This window comes from Cucurbita maxima, unplaced genomic scaffold, assembly GCF_002738345.1.
Source record: "Cucurbita maxima cultivar Rimu unplaced genomic scaffold, Cmax_1.0 Cma_Scf00001, whole genome shotgun sequence".
Taxonomy (NCBI): domain Eukaryota; kingdom Viridiplantae; phylum Streptophyta; class Magnoliopsida; order Cucurbitales; family Cucurbitaceae; genus Cucurbita; species Cucurbita maxima.
This window is the reverse complement of record NW_019272017.1, coordinates 9,683,332-9,691,918: the sequence shown is the minus strand read 5'-3', so window position 1 is coordinate 9,691,918 and position 8,587 is coordinate 9,683,332. Positions and strand designations below refer to the sequence as shown.

At 41.4% G+C, this 8,587-nt stretch overlaps 1 long non-coding RNA gene across 2 annotated transcripts in view; it reads right to left on the bottom strand.

The window, feature by feature from the left end:
* LOC111493399 overlaps window positions 1-8,587 on the bottom strand; it is a 631,558-nt gene that overhangs the window by 269,615 nt on the left and 353,356 nt on the right. The window lies entirely within an intron of this gene.

Here is an 8,587-nt window from a genome sequence, read left to right as displayed (position 1 = left end):
ATACGCCCTAGAACTACAAAAGTAAAAACACTAGAATTAAAAGACATGACAAGGGTTTGGCTTGTCATGGGCATGCGGCCATGGGCAACACGCCCTGGACGAGCATGACCGTGACATCCTCCCCCACCTAATTGGTTGACGTTCCTGTCAAACAACTACTTTCAAACCTTGCGATGTAGGTGGCAGCGGAGTTCAGATCTTCGGCACGTTCCCAGCTGGTTTCCTCTATAGGGAGATTCTTCCATTTGACAAGGAATTCACGAATCGACCGTACAGGTCTTCCTATCTTCCTAACCCTGTCAGCTAGGATCTCCCCTACTTCTTTGGTTTCTTTTTGTTTCAGATCGATGCTCGGTTTCGTGATTGCATTTTGTTGGTCGTCGTTTGAGTCAAGGTGGTAGGGCTTCAAGTTGCTCACATGAATTACTGGATGGATTTTCATCCATGCGGGTAGTGCAACTCAGTAGGAGGTAGCCCCGATCTTTTTAAGGACTTCAACGAGCCTTCATATTTTCGAACTAGTCTCTGGTCCTTTTGACTGCGAAATCTGATCTGTTCTGGTTTCAGTTTGATGAGAACTTGATCTTCTGTTCAGAATTGAAGGGGGCGACGCTTCTTGTCCGCCCACTTTTTCATATGCTTGGAAGCCTTCTCTAAATATGTCCGGGCTATATCTGTTGTCTGCTTTCATTCTCTTGTGAAGTTTTGAGCTTGAGGGTTTTTTCCTGCATAAGAATGATCAATAATATGGGGTAAGGCCGGTTGACGTCCACTTACAATTTCGAAGGGACTCTTTCCCGTAGACGAGCTTGTTTGACAATTGAAGCAAAATTGGGCGACATTTAATAGTTGTATCCAGTTCTTCTGGCGAGCGTCGACGAAGTGATGCAAGTATTCTTCGAGCTTGCAATTGAACCGTTCTGTCTGCATCGGTTTGAGGGTGATAACTCGAGGAGATGTTTAAGGTTGTTCCCAAGAGGCGAATAACTCAGTCCAGAATGTCCCAATGAATCTGTCATCCCTATCACTGATGATGCTTGACAGAATGCCCCATAACTTTACAACGTGTTTGAAAAATAGTTGGGCTGTGAGTTCAGCCGAGCATAATTTGGGAGTGGGGACAAACGTAGCATATTTTGAGAACCGGTCTACGATAACCAAGATGGCGTCATATTCCCTAACTTTTGGGAGGTGTGTTATGAAGTCTAGAGACACACTTTCCCAGAGTCTTGTTGGCACAGGCAGAGGTTCCAAGAGTCCTGAGACTTTGGCTTTCTCGACTTTGTCCTGTTGACAGATGAGGCACGTCTTGGTGTATTGCATGATGTCGTCTCGCATGTTTGGCCAGAAGTACCCCTTTTTTATTAGGGCGTATGTTCTTTGCCACCCAGGGTGTCCGGCCCATAAGGTATCATGACATTTTTGAATGAGCTTCTTCCTCAATTCTCCTGTTCTTGGGACATACAATCTGTTTCCTTTCGTCATCAGGAGGTCTCCCTCAACCCAAAATTGTCGTGTTTTCCCAGCTTTAGCTAGTTCGATGATGGCTTTGGCCGATAGGTCTTTATGCAAATGCTATTTGATGATGTCGCGCATCGATCCATCGATCTTACTTGAGTGAATATGGGCTTGATGGTGTTAATATAACACATGCGAAAGCAATTTGGATCTTAGGAACTTTTAGAACATCAATTATAGTAAATAACTAGCATGTTCAAATTTCTTTTTCCTCACGAACCGGTTTCGAACCACCACTAGTGTCTTCTCCACCATCCTCCAGCCTTAGAATGGGATTGTGGAATCTGGTGAGTGACTAAACTTGGGAGGGATTTAGTATATATGAAGAAAGAGCTTATGAGAATTTTCTCAAGGTCTTTTTCAAGGAAGAAGACCTTCCATGTAACATGATCACTCTATTTAAAGAGTCATGTTTGCATGTTCATGCAAATTTGAGATCACCAAATTTTGACACTCAAAATTTCACTCAAATGTTTGGGATTATGTGGCAAGCATGCATGTTTGAGTTAACCAAATTTTGATACTCAAAATTCCACTAACATGGATTTTTCAATGAAGTCAACATTTTGACTTTCTTCATTTTAATTCAACAATTAATTTGAATAATTAATTTCAAATTAAAATAACATTAAAGGATTAATTAAACTATTTAATTAATATTTAATATCAATTCAAATGCCAATCCCAATCAATTTCGACACATAATTGATTAAGATATTTAAATCTTATTTAAATATCTCAAATTCTCTCTTTTTGTTTAATTCGTAAATAAAACAAAAATGCAATTAAATATATCGTATATATGTAGCGCATATTCCCTAATTTGAATTCGAACACTTCGAACTCACTCGTCACACTGTTCTATGGTTTAGTCCGATATGAGCTAGCAGAGGGACCTAATGGACCTATAGATCATGGGCTCCAACGATCCAAGATTAACTAGTTAAACTCATTAACCTTGTTAACCAACATTCGTTAACTACTAGGACACTCCACTATAGCCTAGTAGTTGCACTCTTAGATATATTTTTGTCCATTTGATATAACCATGATTAGTAAGTCGATCCTTCACAGGTTGTTCGTAACTAGAGCTGGATCAATTAGCCGTTTTACCCCTGAAGTTAGTTCTTGTTCCTTATGTCCCACTAATCCTCTTATGAACAATTGGTTTGTGGTCCAACCAGTAAACCAAATCCCTCTCAGGCCAATGAGTGGGTGGGGCCCCTTGTTTAAGACCTGGAATCAGTACTAAGGGAACTACCTTTCTTCTATCCCTAAAAGTGGGTAGGAGCAAATTTCATCTTGCACTCCACGTCCCCAGCTATTCACCCAGTCTTACCCATGAAATGGGAGGCCTATTGAGTCGGCGAACTTGAGCCACTCTCACCCATGCAAATCTAAGGATAATTCCGAATAAACAGGAGTTCATGGTTAGCTCGGGATTAAGATCAAGTTACCTAGGTCATCGAATGAAAAGAAAATCAGTCTCAACAGTAAACGACATTATAAAGAGAGAGTGATTTTCTTCAAGGTCCGATCTTATGCAATACTCATTGCATAGGACGCCTCACTCACATGTCTCCACATGTACAATTTAGTGATCACATTGTTTATATCATATACAAAAGTGGGCCGCATCCATGTGTCCCCAGAATAAGGTACTCAGCCTTATCCTTATACTATAGATCATTTTGACTATATACTTGAACTTGATCCACTTTTATGTCTCTACATATAGTTCAAGTAATCATACTATAGCCAGAGTGTTCTTAGTTTATTGGATTTAGATTAATGATCGTAAAGTTCACTTTATTCAATAACAATCTTTACTAAATAAACATCAATAATAACTTTATTGAAAATAGAATATGTCTTTGTTTACCAACTATGAGTTTTAGGACATAAAACCCAACAGGGCTAACATGCACAGGGCCGCATGTTCGCCCTTCCGACTCAGTGCGTCAGCTGCTTAATTACTCTTTCCTGCTTTGTGTTTGAACTTGAAGTCAAATTCGGCCAACGACTCCTGCCACCGGGCTTGTTTTGCCGTCAATTTTGGTTGATTGAAGAAGTGGCAAATGACGCTGTTATCTGTCTTCACTACGAACTGCTATCCCAAGAGATACTGTCTCCAGACTCGTAGGCAATGGACTACAACCAGCATTTCTTTCTCGGAGACCGTGTATTTTCGTTCGGCATCGTTGAGCTTTCGACTTTCGTAAGCGATGGGGTGGCCTTCCTAAATAAGAACCCCACCTAGGGCAAAGTCAGAAGCATCTGTTTCTATTTCAAATGGCTTTGTAACATCTACCAACCCGAGGACAGAACCCCTCGTCATGGTTGTTTTCAGATCTTCAAAGGTCATTTGACAATTATTTGACCACAACCAAGGGTGGTCTTTCTTCAACAGCTCTGTCAATGGGGCGGCTCGTCGTGAAAATCCTTCGACGAACCGTCTATAGTAGTTGGCTAATCCTAAGAAGGACCGCACATCAGATATGGAAGTAGGAACTTTCCATTCTTGGATAGCTTTTATCTTATTGCTATCCATACTAATCTGTCCACATTTGACGACATGTCCAAGGAAGTTGATGCATGTTTGTGCGAAGACACATTTTTCTTTCTTGACATACTGTTGGTTCTGCCGCAGCTTGTCAAACACCAGCTTCAAGTGCACTTTGTGTTCCTCTAGAGTTGTGCTGTAAACAACTATGTCGTCGAGGTATACTATGACGAACTGATCCAAGTATTCGTAGAAAACTTGGTTCATCAACGTGCAGAAGGTACCTGGGGCGTTTGTCAAGCCAAAGGGCATTACTAGGAATTCGATGGCCCCATATCTTGTTACACACATCGTCTTGGGCTCGTCCTCCTTGGCAATACGTACTTGGTAATACCCTGATCGTAAGTCCAACTTCGTGAAGTATTTGGCCCCGTGAAGTTGGTCAAACAAGTCGGATATTATCGGCAGTGGATATTTTTTGCGTACCGTCACCTTGTTTAAGGCTCTATAGTCTATGAACAGACGCAACGTCCCATCCTTCTTCTTCTGGAACAGTACAGGGGCTCCGTAAGGTGCGTTCGCCGGGCAGATGAATCTCGCCATCAACAACTCATCCAGTTGTTTCCTCAATTCGGCTAGCTCGGGCAGAGCCATCCGGTATGCGTTCTTCACTGGCGGCTTAACCCCGGGGAGGAGTTCGATTTCGTGATCAATGCCTCGACGAGGTGGTAATGTTTGGGGTAAGCTCTCTGGCATTATGTCGGCATAGCTGTTTAGTACCTCTTTGATTTCATTTGGGACAGTTTCTTCGGTGGTCGCTTCTTTCATCAATGGTATGGCCATAAATGTAGGTTCCTCTCGTGCGAGTCCTCTTTTCAATTGTATGGCCGAGATCATTTGAAGATTACCTGGTTGCTTAATGCTTGAAGGTATTACTGTGGGGTTGCGGTCGGTGATCACCAAGCATTTTGCTAGTGACATTGGGATAACTTTGTGTTTTAGGAGGAACTCCATTCCAAGTACCACGTCAAAGTCGTCCATGCAAACTACGACAAGGTCTAGCTCTCTTGTCCAATCCCCTATTTTGAAGGGGACTCTTTTGCAAACTCCCACAATAGGCAAGGCCTCAGAGTTGACAGCTTTCATTTTCCCAGGGTTCTTTCCTATGGTGAATCCCAATCTTCGTGCTTCTTAATCGGCGATGAAGTTATGGGTCGCTCCTGAATCTATCAGAGTGCTCTTGCTAGGTCGAGAATTTATTGTCGCATCTACGAACATGAGCCCTTTCTTTATTATCTCCTTCGGTTCGACCTTCCGTTGGAGGGCTGACAAGAATTTGAGCACACCCATTCGGGGGTTGTCTTGATCTTCCTTCTTGTTTAGCATAGTCTCGACCCTTGCGTCATTGCTCTCTTGAATGGACACTTGGAGCGCAGTGAGAGAGGCCCAATGAGGACAATAGGATACTTTGTGGGGACCTTTACACAGTATGCATTGTAGAGGCGTCGTTGGGTGGTTCCTTTGATGGTAAGGTCCTCAGGATGTCCCCGCTTGGTTGTTATGAGGAGGTCTATCCGTCCATCCACTTGGTCTGTCGTTACCTACGTTCGATCTGTTGAGGCTTCCATTTCAATGACCTGGTGACTTGTATGTTTTTCCCCCAGTGTTTGGGGCTGGTGTCATTCTTCTTTGGGATCCCGCTTCGTTCCCATAGTCTAGGAGTCTCTCGGCACAGGCCATTGCGGTAGCTAGGGTTTGGACCTTGTTCTCATGTAGCTTTGTTTTAGCCCACGACTGTAACCCATTTATAAAGAAGAACACCTTGTCCTTCTCTGATGTGCCCCTGATATCTAGCATCAAGGTTGAGAACTGTCTGACATAGTCCCGTATGCCTCCAGTATGTTTCAAGGCTACTAGTTTCTCCATTGCCATATGTTCTGCGTTTTCGGGGAGGAATTGATCCCTCAACTCTTTCTTGAGGTCTTCCCACGAGTCGATAGTGCACAATCCATCCTCGATGTCTTGCACCTTCGTACGCCACCAAAGCTTGGTGTCGTCTATGAGATACATTGAGGCTACGGTCACTTTCTTGTCGTCGATACAAGCTGTTGTGGCTTTGAAGTACTGTTCGACATCAAAGATGAAGTTTTCCAACTCCTTGGCATCACGATTCCCTTTGAAGGCTCTAGGGTCTCGGAATCTCAATTTGTTGGATCCTGCATTAGTTTGCCCAACCGTAACGTTCTCCACGACTTTCATGATCACTTCAATTCGAGTGCTCATGGTGGCCATCCTTTCTTGGATGTCGTCGATTGTTGTTCTGAATTCATCAGCTAATCCATTAAACAAGCTCATCATTGTATTTTGTAGCACGTCGAACTCTTCGCCACATCTCTCTTTGTGCACGATAGAGCTATCCGGACTACCAGATGGTTTTGGGCTGCTCGTAGGAGCAACTCTTTCTTCGAGCAAGGTCACTCAAAACATCAGTTTTGCGATTCGCAACCCATCCAGGTGGTTGCCCATTGCGTCGATTTCTACGACTTTCCTACTCAATTCGGTCACCCGTGCTTCCAGGAAGCGGAGGGTGTCGGAACTTCTTTGAGGAACAACATTTCCTCCTCTATTTAGCGTAAGCCGGTCGGTTTGTGCTTTGGGTGTCGACTTTGTTGCCAACATGTTTTCGGTCTTTACTATGTCATGGAGCTAACAAAGCTCTGATACCACTTGACACAATCGCACTTTTGAAGGCAGCGGACTAGCGATTGTGCGGCACTCACTTTCCAACGACAAGTGAGCTAAGCCAATTTGTTCTTGCGTCGCCTACGGCCAAGCGATGTATGATCGAGCCTCTAGCCTCGGTTTTAAAAGAAGGTTTTAGATTATTTTATACAAAATTAGGTGGTAGAACTCTAATTTATGATTGTGAGATTCCTGAGCTAAGGTTGGGCCAACCAAGGGGCTCTACTATCAGTCTGGTTAGAATAATTATGTTTATGTATGATAACACTTGCCCAGTGAACTTCAACGTGTCATATGTGTGATATGCTAAGATATGTCAAATAATATGATGGTATTAATGAAATGTTATATGATGTCACGATAAGCTATATAATGTATGAGATGTTATGATGTACTATGATGTGATATGTTAGACCATGACATGCTATGAAATGTTATGAAATGTTTTGAAAGGAAGAAAAGCTACGAAGCACAACCCCATGCTATGATTTGAAAGTTATGTTTATTACGATGAAAAATATGGGGCCCTCATGCACAATCGTATATTCACGTACATTGAGATACTTTCCCTTTTATGACGAGTATAGACGCATACACTATGAAACTGAAATGACCATCATGCTTAGCATGGTGCAACGACGGTCACTATTCCCTCCGAGTGTCTGGCTACAACCTAGAGGAGCTAACTCGATCAGCAGGCCTAGGGAGTGTGTGAGGCCACCTAGCGAGCCCATGCTCGCATGTGTGGGTCGTATGTAGTGAAAAACTACACATCCAACTTGCCCAGACTGGAAAACCACCTAAGAGAAAACAAGACACCCCTGTACAGTTGATGGTGGTGTCGCATTGAAGACCATAGAACTTGTGCTATGGTAGTTGCATTCTTATTTCTTAGATTTTAGGTTAGATTATGGCATCATTCTAATCTTTTATTTGATTTATTTATATTCCGCATGGATTATATTTAGTTGTTTTGTTTTAAGGTTTTTAATGCAAACGTTTAAGTTCATTGACACGTTTTTATACATCTAAAATGACTCACACTCACTTTAAATGAGGAAATTTAAGGTTGTCATCCCTACCTAATTAGAAATTTGTTTTTATTAATTTAAAATCATGTCCACTGTTTTTTCTCGGCATTTTTCGGTAATTATTTACCAAGTTGATCACTCGAGTCTATATATTACTTTGTTCACTCGTTTTCTACAAAGTTGACTTCCTTCTTCCTTCAACTAATGATATGAACCAAGAGATATCAATCATACAATCTGCTTCAATGAAGATGTGAACAAAATATTGATGAAATTATCAAAAGATATTTCAATTCATGCCCCATTGCAGAAAGAATGAAGTTTCATGTTATAAATTTTGGGTGGATTACAATTTAGAGTAATTTAGAGTTATTATATTTCATTCATGTATTTTAAGACTTTTTATTTGCTTTAGGTTACAATTACATAATGGTTAATTATGACCATTAAGTATGAATGTTACTAACTCTTGGAATGATTTTAATAGTTTCATTTTGAGTCTATATAAAGTCATTCATTCATGTTGTATTTGTAAGGAGACTTGAAAAATATAGTAAAAGAAGCATTTGTGCTGTTTTTTAACTAATGACTAAGTTTCTTTCCAATTTTATATAGTTTAGATTGCATGTAGAATCATTCAAGCTCGACATGATCAATCTTGCTTGTGGAGTGATTCGAATCTCAAACCAGTGTTGTTCTTGCATTGAGATATTTGATCAACAAGAATCATTCAAGCTAGACATGATCGATCTTGCTTATGGAGTGATTCAAATCTCAAACAATGTTCTTACCT